The sequence below is a fragment of the Coregonus clupeaformis genome, chromosome 19 (genome assembly GCF_020615455.1).
Source record: "Coregonus clupeaformis isolate EN_2021a chromosome 19, ASM2061545v1, whole genome shotgun sequence".
Taxonomy (NCBI): Eukaryota; Metazoa; Chordata; class Actinopteri; order Salmoniformes; family Salmonidae; genus Coregonus; species Coregonus clupeaformis.
This window is the reverse complement of record NC_059210.1, coordinates 26,450,912-26,464,746: the sequence shown is the minus strand read 5'-3', so window position 1 is coordinate 26,464,746 and position 13,835 is coordinate 26,450,912. Positions and strand designations below refer to the sequence as shown.

At 48.1% G+C, this 13,835-nt stretch overlaps 1 protein-coding gene across 10 annotated transcripts in view; it reads left to right on the top strand.

Moving 5' to 3' along the window:
- The first annotated feature begins 2,989 nt into the window (after positions 1-2,989).
- Positions 2,990-13,835, top strand: part of LOC121531762 (A-kinase anchor protein 13-like) — a 117,382-nt gene continuing 106,536 nt past the window's right edge. For 8 of the 10 annotated variants that reach the window (XM_041837195.2, XM_045227152.1, XM_045227149.1 and 5 more), the window contains exon 1: positions 2,990-3,271. The gene's annotated coding sequence lies outside the window, so the exon portion shown is untranslated. The remainder of the gene's footprint in view (positions 3,272-13,835) is intronic. The other 2 variants (XM_045227150.1, XM_045227151.1) reach the window with 1 other exon arrangement.

The window sequence follows — 13,835 nt, the reverse complement described above, 5'->3', positions numbered from 1 at the left end:
AGACAATATAACTTTATGCATGTTTGCATCACGCAGGCCTATGCAACTGCAGGCCTTATAAAATATGTACTCACATCTGTCATCACTATTATGTTGATTGATTAATTACAGTTAATAATGTTGGATTGAAAACGTATAGGCAGCCTAGCCAGCCCAACTTTGAATATAAACTAAATTTGATCACATTCACATTTTCTCCTGACACACAAATGGACTATAAATACATAACGTTACCAATCAGTTTACCCTGACCAGATGGACAGGGCGCATAGGCTATTTGCAGCTGCTCTTATTAGTAGCCTACAGTTGATCAAACTGAAAAATAGTGTCGTTTCATCCCATACAGAATGCCAGATTTCTAATGTTTAGGTGTAGCCTAGGCTGCTGCAACATTTATGTCATGAGTTTTTGCTTTTGTCTGTCCGGAGTGATTATGTGTTATCATCTTTGCTAAATAAATTCCCGAGGAAAGTGGAAAGCCTACTTGAGCGCACGCGAAAAAATGCGCTGCGTCAACCTCTCTCTTTAATCCAAGTTTTAATGGATGACGCGATGGAAGCTATCAAATCATTCGGAATTGTTTTCGACATCCAAGAAAAGACAGTCGAAAGTTCGAGATGTTCAGAAAGTAAAGCATCAGAACGTGCAATTTCCTCTGCAAGCTCCTTGTAGTTGCCCTTGTTGGCTGAACTTTCCTTCTTGTCTTGTCCTCTAAAAGCACATTCTTGCATGCCCAAAAACTCAGTGGTGTTGATAAACCGAGAACATCCCTGTTTCTTCATACTTTCTCGTTGTGTTGCGCAGTTTAAATACGCAGACCTTCGTCATAATCGATGTAGCTTTTTCCCAGAAGCTTGAATCTGATGTGGGCATTTATATGCTGCCTGCTTTTGTTTTGCCGTTTAGCTGAACGATCGATGTTCTTCATGTCACTGTAACCACCTTTCAACCAAGGCTCAGACTTTCCATAAAGCAGGCAAGGCCAGCAATACAGGCGGATTGATGAAAGACTCTCTGTTAACCAGCTATACTTTTGATATCAGTTGGTATTGAACGCCCTCACCTTTTCACCCTTCTTCATGAAACTGATCTCCAGGCAGAGGTCGACCCTTGCATTTAATTCGCACCTTTTCCGTGTACCTCAGAGAATGAAAGGGGTTCTTCAACAAAAAGTCGGCATTTTCGGCAGCGTTGGCCATTCTGGCAGAGAAAACTGCACACTTGAGCTGGTAGCTAGCTGGCTACTGAAGTTAGCAAGGCAAATTTAAATGAATTGCACTAACTGGACACAAAAAATAAAGTTATAAAACCAAGAAAACAATTTATAATATACCTCCTCTGTCTCCTCTAATTTGAATGGAATAATATCCAAAAAATGCTCAACTATCACTCTTCACTCTTAATCTCTATCCAAAAAATTTCAGAAAGCTTCTCAACACATAGAACCCCCATAATGCTCTGTGGCACAATCCCAATACAACACACTAGGTTCGTTCTCTGATCTTAATTCTATGATTGGATGGACAACATGTCAGTTCATACTGGAAAGCTTTGATTGGTTGGAGGACGTCCTCCGGAATTGGTCATAATTACCATGTATGTCTATGGAAGGAGGTGAGGCCTACGAGCCTCCTAGGTTTTGTATTGAAGTCAATGTAGCCAGAGGAGAACGGAAGCTAGCTGTCTTGGTGCTACCCCAGACAGTGCTGTTGAAGTTACTGTAGACCTTCATTGCAAAACGTTGTATTTTAATCAATTATTTGGTGGCATATGAATATATTTAATATAGTTTTATCTAAAAATGATACGTTTTAAATGTTTCACTATTTTTATTTTTATGAATTTCACTGATGAGGATGGTCCTCCCCTTCCTCTGAGGAGCCTCCACTGTCCTGGATGGTATGAACAGATCTCAGCTGAATACAATTATTCTAGCTCACAAAACCCAAACATATACTAATTATTATAATGTGGTTATTGTGGCCATGTCTTGTAGCACCCCGGCTGTGTTTGAAATGACTATAGGGCTGTCTGGAGCCGGGGAGGGTTCACATGAACAGTTATCTCCTAGAGGTGACCAAATAGAGGGGGCCAGTGTTCCTGGAGACCGGGCCTCAATCGCCTGTTTCCTGACAGACTGCCACATTTCCTGAGGACATAAAACTGTGGAGTATTCTCAGCGTGACCACAAAGCATTCACACCGTCTCTCTGCCACCGGGATGAATTAAATGTGTCACTGTGCACAAGTGGACATAAGTGAATGGTAGTGTGTGCATGTGTGTGTGTGTGTGTGTGTGTGTGTGTGTGTGTGTGTGTGTATGTGGACGGTGTTGTTTCAGCTTGGGAGCAACTAAGCCTCTGTTTGCCCTCCTCTCTGGTTCCAGGAAAAGGACCAAAGTGCTATTGGGTAGCTTGCACGTGGGCTGTTAAAGATCTCATTCTAGGCCCTGCTGCTAGATCTACTGGTCATGCAGAGCAATGCATGATTGCCACATCAATCACAGTGCTGCTGAGCCTATGTATTAAATAGGTTAGAGATATTAGTAAACCATGTCCCTTCACATAGCCACTAGAGGTCCACCTTACCCACATGAAGTAGCCTACATTATTGCCTAATAAAATGTAATGTGTTTTCCCTTAACACATAATGCTCTATAGTTGCAAAGCATATTCTACTACAGTCTTATGCATTGATGCTGCCAAAATGATTTATATGAAAATGACCAAGTTGACAACTTTATATACAGTTGTTTCATCACCTGTAATTTCTGCATGTCAAATATGGCTTGCATAGATAGACACCCGTTACAACGCCAAAGCCCACCACATTATCTCAGGGGGAAAACCATCAACACAAACAAAACTATATATTATAGGGATGGCTGAGTGACAGCTTGTTGGACCGGTGAGAGAAGACAATGGAACATAGTTCCAACTAAACCTCGTCTCCCAAGTTACGGTATAGCCCGCCCTCTGATGCATGCTTCGTGGACTGGTTTAGAAGAATAGAGAGTTGTTGTCGTGAGCAACAAGTGGGCGCTCTGCGAACTATCTAGTAGGCCTACTGTATTGAGTACTAGCGGCCATTCATTACGCTGAGAAGAAGGGGACTTTAAATGAAGATTAGATGCTCAAGTGATCTTCTGTATTTCTCTCTGCAGATCAATTAGTATAGATAGATGCGGTTTGTGTCCTGATAACTTGTGTTAAACCGAAGAGGGGAATGCTTCGGAAAGAGGAAAGCGCGCATTAAACACCCCAAATTTCGAGGTAAGATACATTGTAGACAATAGCACGAACTGAGTAAAAGGAGTGTGGTTTTGAAACAACTCTCTTTGGTCTATTTTGTACGAGATACAATTCAATGTTTCAGATTAGCGATGGCACATTATAGCCGTTTTGATTTAGCATCTACGGGTCTGGCCTCATGATTGTAACAATGTATCAAATGTTGTAGTGACACCGAGGTGGCCTTGCTGGTTAGAATCCAAAGAATCAAAGCTTATTCCGTGGTAAATAATGTGGCACACCTCCGTACAGTGGGCCACCCTGTCCCAATCCTAGTGGCCATCAAAAAACATGGGGGATTGCACGCACCTATTGTGCCACTAAAATGTGACCAGACTGAATAGAATGACCTCCTAAAAGTTACCCCCAGACCCCTGCCATATTAATAACATGCAAAGTTGCTATGATGTAATTACATGTAATTGTGATGTTATTTCATGTAGTTATTATTACTTTGGTACAATAGCTATAAATTACCAAAGTACAGTAGGTGTTATTGTTAGAACTATTGGTGCTCAGATTGTGTTCTGAAACAAACAGCCACATTGAATCAGATGTGATGTTGATGTAACATTTATTAGTACATTACATTAGTGTTGCGATAATAACACATGTTTTTGAACAACATATTGTTCATTATAAGCCATCAGATTGTTTAGACGAAGACGTTTATACGCAATGGGCAGTTTAGCAGCAGTTATTAACATGCATACCTTGGCCAAGAGACTGCTTTTTGCATGCAACATCTAAATGGGTGTGCGCAGCGTGACCGAATTCTGTGTGACTTCTCTAAGAGAGCTTGTGATTGGTAAAATATGCCAAGGCCTGGGAGCTAGCCTCCAGTACATGTTAATGGAGACTCATGGATTTCCTGTCTTGAGTGAGTTATTGTTTTGGATTTTTCTTTGCTTTTAACCCCCCTCTGATTACATACTGTAGCCTTGAGTTTGTTGTTGTTAAGACTAGGAGCAGTGGAATTCCCAACGTATGCTGGGTGTTGGGTCTCCGTTCCCCACTGTAGCACCAGCATGCATTAGAGATGACACACAGTTGGACTAGCTGTCTGGCACACATGCATGTTTTGTGTTGCCCCCTCAAGGTTTTATATCTGGCTCATTTACGCTAAGGTCTTGTCCTAAGGGTTTTGCCAATTGTCTGTATGCTATCATGCCTGTTTTCGTATAGGACTTAGTCATAGTGGTTCATAAAGACTGACACTGCACTTTGAAAATAGTACTGCATTCTGTAAATAGTGTGTCTTATGTATGAAGCTCAAAGCAAAGCAGCCACTCTTGTGAAAAACTGGCACATGCATATAACCTTTTACCGCAGTGGGCTAAATCAGGGTCACACAGAGTGTTTCTTGGTTGTCTTAAACAAATCGATTTTGAAACCAGAGTATACACCTCATGGTTATGGGCTTACAAAAAAGAAGACACATGTACCATGTCAGAGTTGAAATGTATTCCATTTTGAGTTTGCATCCCAATATTACACTTTATATTGTCAGGGCGTGTTGTAGGTGTAGTGTAGGAATCAAACGCAGGACGCAGACTGAATGTTCCAAAGGCTGTATTACTGGCCCAACACAGGCAACAGGACAACTAAGCCCGACAGCAAAACCCGCACGAAGGCGAAAGGTAAATGCGCACTAACAGGTGCGACAAAATGTAGCGGTGCACACACAAGTGCAAAAATAAGCTCCAGCACAGTGGAGACAATACGCTCAACCGAGCAAAACACAACACTGACGGAAACAATCACACACAACACTAGACAAACACAACGAGAAACTTATAGGACACTAATTACGTCAAAACAGAAACAGGTGTGTAAACAAACAGACAAAAGCAAACGAACATGAAACATCTAGCGGTGGCAGCTAGAATTCGAGACAGACGAACGCCGAAGCCTGCCCGAACAAGGGAGAGAGGCAGCCTCGGCCGAAACCGTGACAGTACCCCCCCTTGACGCGCGGCTCCAGACGTGCGCCGACTCCCGGCCTCGGGGCGACCAGGGGGACACGGCGCAGGGGCGCGTCGGATGCCTCCGATGGAACTCCGTCAGGAGCGACGGGTCCAACACGTCTCTCCTCGGCACCCAGCACCGCTCCTCCGGACCGTACCCCTCCCACTCCACTAGATACTGGAGACCCCCCCATCCGACGTCTCGAATCCAAGATGGATCTCACGGAGTGCGCGGTGCCCCTCGATGTCCAACGGGGCGGAGGAGTCTCCAAGATCTCATCTTCTTGGAGTGGGCCCGCTACCACCGGCCTGAGAAGGGACACATGGAACGAGGGGTTAATACACTTATACTCCACAGGTAGCTGTAATCTATAACATACCTCGTTCAACCTTCTCAGGACTTTAAATGGCCCCTACAAACCGCCGACCCAGTTTCCGACAGGGCAGGCGGAGGGGCAGGTTTCTGGTAGAGAGCCAGACTCGATCACCAGGTGCGTACACCGGTGCCTCACTGCGGTGGAGATCAGCGCTCGCCTTCTGACGTCGGAGGGCCCGCTGCAGGTGGACGTGTGCAGCGTTCCAAGTCTCCTCTGAGCGCCGCGCCCACTCATCCACCGCAGGAGCCTCGATCTGGCTCTGCTGCCAGGGTGCCAGAACCGGCTGGTAACCTAACACACATTGAAATGGAGTTAGGTTAGTGGAGGAATGGCGTAGGGAATTCTGGGCCATCTCGGCCCAGGGAACGTACCTTGACCACTCCTCCGGCCGGTCCTGGCAGTATGTTCTGAGAAACCTACCCACATCCTGGTTTACGCGTTCCACCTGCCCATTGCTCTCCGGGTGGTAACCCGAGGTGAGGCTCACCGAGACCCCCAACCGCTCCATAAACGCTCTCCAGACTCTGGAGGTGAATTGGGACCCCGATCAGCCACAATGTCCTCGGGTACCCGTAGTGCGGAACACATGGGTAAACAGTGCCTCGGCAGTTTGCAGGGCCGTAGGAAGACCCGGCATGGGGAGCAAACGACAGGCCTTAGAGAACCGGTCCACAACGACCAGGATGGTAGTATTCCCTTGGGAGAGGGGAAGGTCTGTTATAAAGTCCACTGATAGGTGGGACCATGGCCGTTGTGGAACGGGCAGGGGTAGCAACTTACCCCTAGGTAGATGTCTAGGCGCCTTACACTGGGCGCACACCGAGCAGGAGGAAACATAAACCCTCACATCCCTTGCCAACGTGGGCCACCAGTACTTGGCACTAAGACAGTGCACTGTCCGGCCGATACCCGGATGTCCAGAGGAGGGTGACGTGTGAGCCCAATAGATCAATCGATCCCGAACCTCGAGCGGAACGTACTTCCGACCCTCCGGGCACTGTGGTGGACTAGGGTCGGTGCGTAACGCCCGCTCGAGTTCAGCATCGACCTCCCACACTACCGGTGCCACCAGACACGACTCAGGCAGTATGGGAGTGGGCTCCACGGACCTCTCCTCCGCGTCATACCGCCGAGACAGCGCATCTGCCTTGCCATTCTGTCACCCAGGGATGTACGTGATCTTAAAAGTAAACCTGGTCAAGAACATACTCCATCTTGCCTGGCGAGGGTTCAGCCTCCTCGCCGCCCGGATGTACTCCAGGTTACGGTGGTCCGTCAAAATGAGGAAAGGGTGTTGAGCCCCCTCAAGCCAGTGCCTCCACACCTTTAGAGCCTGTACCACGGCTAACAGCTCCCTGTCCCCTACGTCATAGTTCCGCTCCGCCGGACTGAGCTTCTTAGAATAAAAAGCACAGGGGCGGAGTTTAGGTGGCGCGGCAGACCGTTGTGAAAGCACGGCTCCTAGACCGGCCTCCGACGCGTCCACCTCTACTCGGAGCGGCAAAGAGGGATCCGGATGCGCCAGCACCGGGGCCGAGGTAAACAGGTCCTTCAGCCTCCCAAACGCCCTGTCCGCCTCGGCCGACCACTGCAGACGCACCGGACCCCCTTCAACAGAGACGTGATGGGAGCTGCCACCTGTCCAAAACCCCGGATAAACCTCCTGTAGTAATTTGCAAACCCCAAAAACTGCTGCACCTCCTTCACAGTGGTTGGTGTTTGCCAATTACGTACGGCCACACCCGGTCTACCTCCATCTTCACCCCTGACGCAGACAACTGATAACCCAAAGGGAGACCGACTCCTGGAAAAACAGACACTTCTCTGCCTTCACATACAGGTCGTGCTCCACCAGCCTCCGCAACACCCTGCGCACCAGGGCCACATGCTCGACACGGGTAGGTGAGTACACGAGAATGTCATCAATGTACACCACCACCCCCTGCCCCTGCATGTCCCTGAAGATCTCATCCACAAATGATTGGAAAACTGATGGAGCGTTCATCAACCCGTATGGCATGACCAGATACTCGTAATGGCCCGAGGTGGTACTAAAGGCTGTTTTCCATTCATCACCCTCCCTGATGCGCACTCAAGTTGTACGCGCTCCTGAGATCTAATTTCGTGAAGAAACGCGCCCCATGCAACGACTCAGTCATGGTCGCAATCAGCGGGAGTGGATAACTATACTTCACCGTAATCTGATTGAGACCACGGTAATCGATGCACGGACGCAAACCACCATCCTTTTTCTTCACGAAAAAGAAACTTCGATGACGCGGGGAAGTGGACGGCCGTATGTATCCTTGTCTCAGCGATTCGTCTATGTAAATCTCCATAGCTTTCTTCTCCTCCTGAGACAGAGGATACACATGGCTCCGTGGGAGCGCAGCTCCTGCCTGGAGGTTTATCGCACAATCCCCCTGCCTATGGGGTGGCAACCGCGTCGCCCTCGCCTTACTAAACGCAATAGCCAAATCCCCATACTCAGGTGGAACGTGCAATGCGGGCACCTGGTTTGGACTCTCCACCGAGGTAGCCCCTACGGAAACGCCCAAACACCTACCCACACACTGAGCAGACCACTCCATCAGAGCCCTCTCCTGCCACGAAATCGCTGGGTTATGGGTACTCAACCAGGGCATGCCCAGCACCACCGGATACGCAGGAGAGTCAATCAGGAACAGCTGAATCATCTCCTGATGATCCCCCTGCGCACACATCCTAAGTGGCGCCGTGACCTCCCTGATTAAGCCCGTACCCAACGGACGACTATCTAGGGCGTGAACGGGAAAAGGAACATCAACAGGAATGAGGGGAATCCCTAACGCTAAACAAAACTTTTTATCAATAAAATTCCCAGCTGCGCCTGAATCTACCAGCGCCTTATGCTGGGAATGAGGTGCTACCTGTGGAAAACGTACAGGCATACAAAAATGGGCAACCGTGAGCTCTGGGTGAGTGGGGCGCCTACTCACCTGGAGGGAATCCCCAGTGCGGGACCTGTCGTCATCTCCCCTAGGAGGCCATCCCCAGCACCTAGCCGCGGTGTGTCCTCCCCGACCACAGTTGGTGCAGTGGATGGACCCCCTAGCCTGCCGACTCCTCCTCTCTCTAGCGCCAGCGCCCCCGAGCTCCATAGGACAAGGCTCGGAGACGCTGGAGGGTGGAATGGACGGACCCTCCGCAGGACGTCCGCGGGTAGCTAGCAAGGTATCCAGCCTGATGGACATATCAACCAGCTGGTCGAAAGTGAGGCTGGTGTCCCTACAAGCCAGCTCCCGACGGACGTCCTCTCGTAGGCTGCATCGGTATAGATCGATGAGGGCCCGCTCATTCCACCCTGCATCTGCCGCTAGAGTCACGGAATTCAGCGCGAATTCCTGGGCACTTCTCCTCCCCTGCCGGAGGAAGACCAGACGCTCCCCCCGCCGCTTTCCCCTCCGGGGAGATGGTCAAACACCGCCCTGAAGCGGCGGGAGAACTCGGTGTACGTAATCGTCGTGGCGTCGATCTTCCTCCACTCCGCGTTGGCCCACTCCAACGCTTTTCCGGCCAGGCAGGAGATCAGGGCGGACACGCTCTCATGCCCTGAAGGTGCCGGGTGCACTGTGGCCAGGTATAGCTCTACCTGGAGCAGGAATCCCTGACACCCAGCCGCGGTCCCGTCGTAGGCCCTCGGGAGAGATAGTCGGACTCCTCGAGGTTCCGGTGCTGGAATGGGCGGGCTGGCCGATGGTGCTGGCAGGGCGGGCGGCGGTGGAGGCGAACCCCAGCCTCGGAGTGTGGTAATCACCTCCTGCAGGGCGGTCCCCATCTACAGGAGCTGCTCTTGCTGGTCCCGAACCTGGGCTTCCAGTCTCGTCTGGGCTGCTTCGGCTCCTGCTGATTCCATTGTTGTAGGTGTGTGATTCTGTCAGGGCGTGTTGTAGGTGTAGTGTAGGAATCAAACGCAGGACGCAGACTGAATGTTCCAAAGGCTGTATTACTGGCCCAACACAGGCAACAGGACAACTAAGCCCGACAGCAAAACCCGCACGAAGGCGAAAGGTAAATGCGCACTAACAGGTGCGACAAAATGTAGCGGTGCACACACAAGTGCAAAAATAAGCTCCAGCACAGTGGAGACAATACGCTCAACCGAGCAAAACACAACACTGACGGAAACAATCACACACAACACTAGACAAACACAACGAGAAACTTATAGGACACTAATTACGTCAAAACAGAAACAGGTGTGTAAACAAACAGACAAAAGCAAACGAACATGAAACATCTAGCGGTGGCAGCTAGAATTCCGGAGACGACGAACGCCGAAGCCTGCCCGAACAAGGGAGAGAGGCAGCCTCGGCCGAAACCGTGACATATATACATCACAGAAGACTGAAATATAACAAAACCATTTGACATAGAAACACCAGATTTTTGGCTGTTTAAAAAATTATAATGTAATTAATTATGAAATTATGCAAGATATTAATAACATTCCACCCATGAGGCCACTAGTCATTTGACTGCAGGAAAGGTCTACATGTGTTTTGCAGCTCTGGAAATAGAACTGTCAAACAGGAGAAAGTGGTGGCTAACATTCCTTACAGTGGAATACTCTGTTTAATGAAACTCAAGTGGGTCCATCTGCCACTTACTGCCTGGGTTTGAGTTTCATCTCCTTATGAGAGTGGTTCTTCACATACCACAGGGCCTGCACAGATTGACCTGAAAGTTATTTCATTGTGGTAACATTGGGGTATAGGTAATTATCCTGTCTGAGTTTCAGTTTGAGCAATATGTCTGTTTTCTCGCCTATTTCATCACTCACTGATCAAAATATGACATTTTTCTCATTAAAGTGTGACTTTAAGGATGGAGGTGTTAAAGGGAATGGCATACTGGCATCTTGTCAGCCACATTCTGCACAGTAGAATTTTCTGCACAGTAGAATAGTAGATATGCTGCCAAGCCAACATCTCTGCCTGGCTGGGGTCCTCAGGATGTCTAGAGGACATATACATTGAGGTTAGACCTCCAACTCAAATCCATGGGAGGTCTTTGCATGTAATGGAGGATTGGAGAATGCATTCACTGCCTGAGTTTCCTCCCTTTTCAATGTGGTATGGCAACATTAAAGACCGTCTATGAACATAATAGTGGGCCCCACAGGCCCTTCTGACTAAACACCCATGACACACCAGCTGGGTACCCTGGTAGAGAGGGGACCAGTGACACAGAGCGAGACCATACCACACTTCTGAATCATCAACACCTCTGGGAATAGTTAGTTGTATTTCAGTTTTTCAATCTTTATAAAATGTTCTCTGCTCCTGTAGCTGTTGGGCTGTTTCACAGATGGACTGGGTGAATTATTTCAGACGCTGGGAAATAATGTGTGAGCGCAGAGCTCAGTGTGCTATGCTGTCTTCCCTGCCCAGTGATTTGTTTTCTCTTCACTCCCCTTATATACCTGTGGTTTTGCAGATTTGTAAGCATGGTCACAATTCCAATCATTCCTGCTTTTCCGGTTTTAAGCTGCTCCGACTTCAGAAGTGGTTTTTCAGTGCCCAATTGTCTCGGTGTGATACGAAGCATGCCTGTCTTAGTGCTAACTACCCCTCATGAAAGGTTGCACACAGAACTGTTGTCGCACCCTCAATTGCAGAGCTCATTTCCTCCATCAAAGGACAGGACAATAGAAGGACAGTACTTCAGATAGAAGCTGTGTTAGAATATGTTGTAAACATGATGGCAACAGATCTATTCATAGCACTGAGTCAAGTATGGATTTAGCTAACCAAATTAGTCTTTTTTTTTGTTTAGTCATACTGTCTCTCTTGTACTGTACAATGTGTTCTAGTGGAGGACATTGATTGCAAACAGATTGAAGCTCTAGGCCTATCTCGGATATTTTACTGCATTGAATTAAACTGTGCTCTTCCAGGATCTGCTCGATTACTGCAGTATCATCATAATAAACATGAATAACTCTGTCCAGATCCGCCGTATCAATCTTTCATTTCTAGCATTCTAACTACAGCTGGGTTTACAGAAGTGCCCTCAACTGTTCAGAAGGGAGCAGGTGTTAATCAAGCCAAGCCAAGTCTGCTCCAGAGAAGGCAACCATCAGCAACCAACAGCACATGTCCCAAACAATCCAGTGCTGTTGACACACCTGCCTGTGGCTGGCCTGCTCTCCCACTCTCCCCTGTGACATCACAGCTTTTATCTCCCACTCACCACCATCGCCATATTTATCCCATCTGTAAATAGAGTGTTTGGCCTGGTAGGCCAAACACTCACACAGGCTCCTCTGGAGTCAGTGCCTGCTTCAAATACTGCCTCGCTTCCTTTTTTTGTTTGCTTGTTTAATGGGGAATGTGGAAGTAAAGTCTGCATTCGATATGTGTATTTCAAATACAGTATTTCCGTTGAGGTTCTGTGTAAATGGATGGAAAACAAGTCATGAAAATCACTCGCTCAGACCTGCCAGTGGCCAGAGTTTTAAAGTGCAAAGATACCGTCAAAGCAGAACCTTGCCATGAACTTTGGTGACATTTAGTAACCCCCGAGAGGAAAGGCTCTTCATCCTCCTTTCCAACTTGTCATCCCTTGTATGAGTTGATCCCACATCTGCACTTTTAATGATGATGTGCCTACGTCTAGACAGCTTCCTGAGCAGAGCAGCAGTGTGCTAGCTGGGTCTGGCCTATGCAGATCCACTACACTGCTGTAGCCTTCACTTCCATCTGCTCAGCCTCTATCTGCCTGTGTCATGCACTGTGGTAGATCTCTGTAGCTAATATGCTACTAATTAGTCCTAATGTAATCATAGCAATCATGGGTCATGATATGTTTGAGAGAAAATAAAGTAATGTCGAAATGGATTGTTGCTATTAGTTAACAGCATCCCATTTGTAGCCGTAGGCATGACCATTTATGTTGTGTTATCAGTAACAACACTCATGTTTCTACTTTTCTTAAAGGTTAGGTCAGTGAGAGCAGTTTTCTGTTGTCTTTTTCATTTGGTCTTTTATGAGTTCAGTACACCCACTTTGTTACTTAATCTGTATAAATATTTTATTTATTTCTGTGTCTTTTTGGTGTGTCTCTTAGAACAGAGGCCATATTTAGCATTTGGGCGTGGGCATGGGCTTGGTAAGAGATTTCAGATGACTCTCCTCACAGGAAGTGGCTATGTGTTGATAATGACGTTTAATGAGCACTATTTCATGGTCCACTGTACATCATAATCTCATATCAGGAGTTTGGAGTGTTTAGTGATGTCCTTCTGGGAAGTCAAATCATTCATCCAAATGACCTTTGTACATCCTGTGAACAACATTGGAGTTAACTACTGATGTGGATTATAAATAGATGATTAAGCCTTTGTTAACTAGTAATGAAAATCCAGTGTAAATCCAGTGGCAGGTTTGTACAATAGGTATTTTCAGGGCCTGATAGGCTGGTGTGATAAGACGAACCAGCAGCAGGTGATAAAACATCCTCTCCTCTCTTTAAAGCTGTAAGACTGCCCTCTACCCCAGCCTACAGGTATTATGGTCTCAGTCAGGACCTGTAATAGAACATTGCGTAAGAATAGGGTGAGGTTTTGTACATCTCTCTTTCTTTAGCCTCTTTCCCACATCTCATTAAGCCACATTAAGAAAGCAGACAGACCGAGACAGACAGACAGACAGGTAGACAGGACTCTGTTTGGGCACCATGTTATGTCTGGCTGACACCTGTATCAGTTACTATAAGGTTTTTATTCTGATACCAATGTTTTGTTTTTACCTCAGACTGATGACAGTCAGTGTAGAGAGGTGGATGGGGATTGGGATTGTCAATCCTGCCCCCTGCCTCCATGTCTGTCTGTCTGCCTGCCTGCCTGCCTGCCTGCCTGTCTGCCTGTCTGCCTGTCTGCCTGTCTGCCTGTCTGCCTGTCTGCCTGTCTGCCTGTCTGTCTGTCTGTCTGTCTGTCTGTCTGTCTGTCTGTCTGCCTGCCTGCCTGCCTGCCTGCCTGCCTGCCTGCCTGCCTGCCTGCCTGCCTGCCTGCCTGCCTGCCTGCCTGCCTGCCTGCCTGCCTGCCTGCCTGCCTGCCTGCCTGCCTGCCTGCCTGCCTGCCTGCCTGCCTGCCTGCCTGCCTGCCTGCCTGCCTGCCTGCCTGCCTGCCTGCCTGCCTGCCTGCCTGCCTGCCTGCCTGCC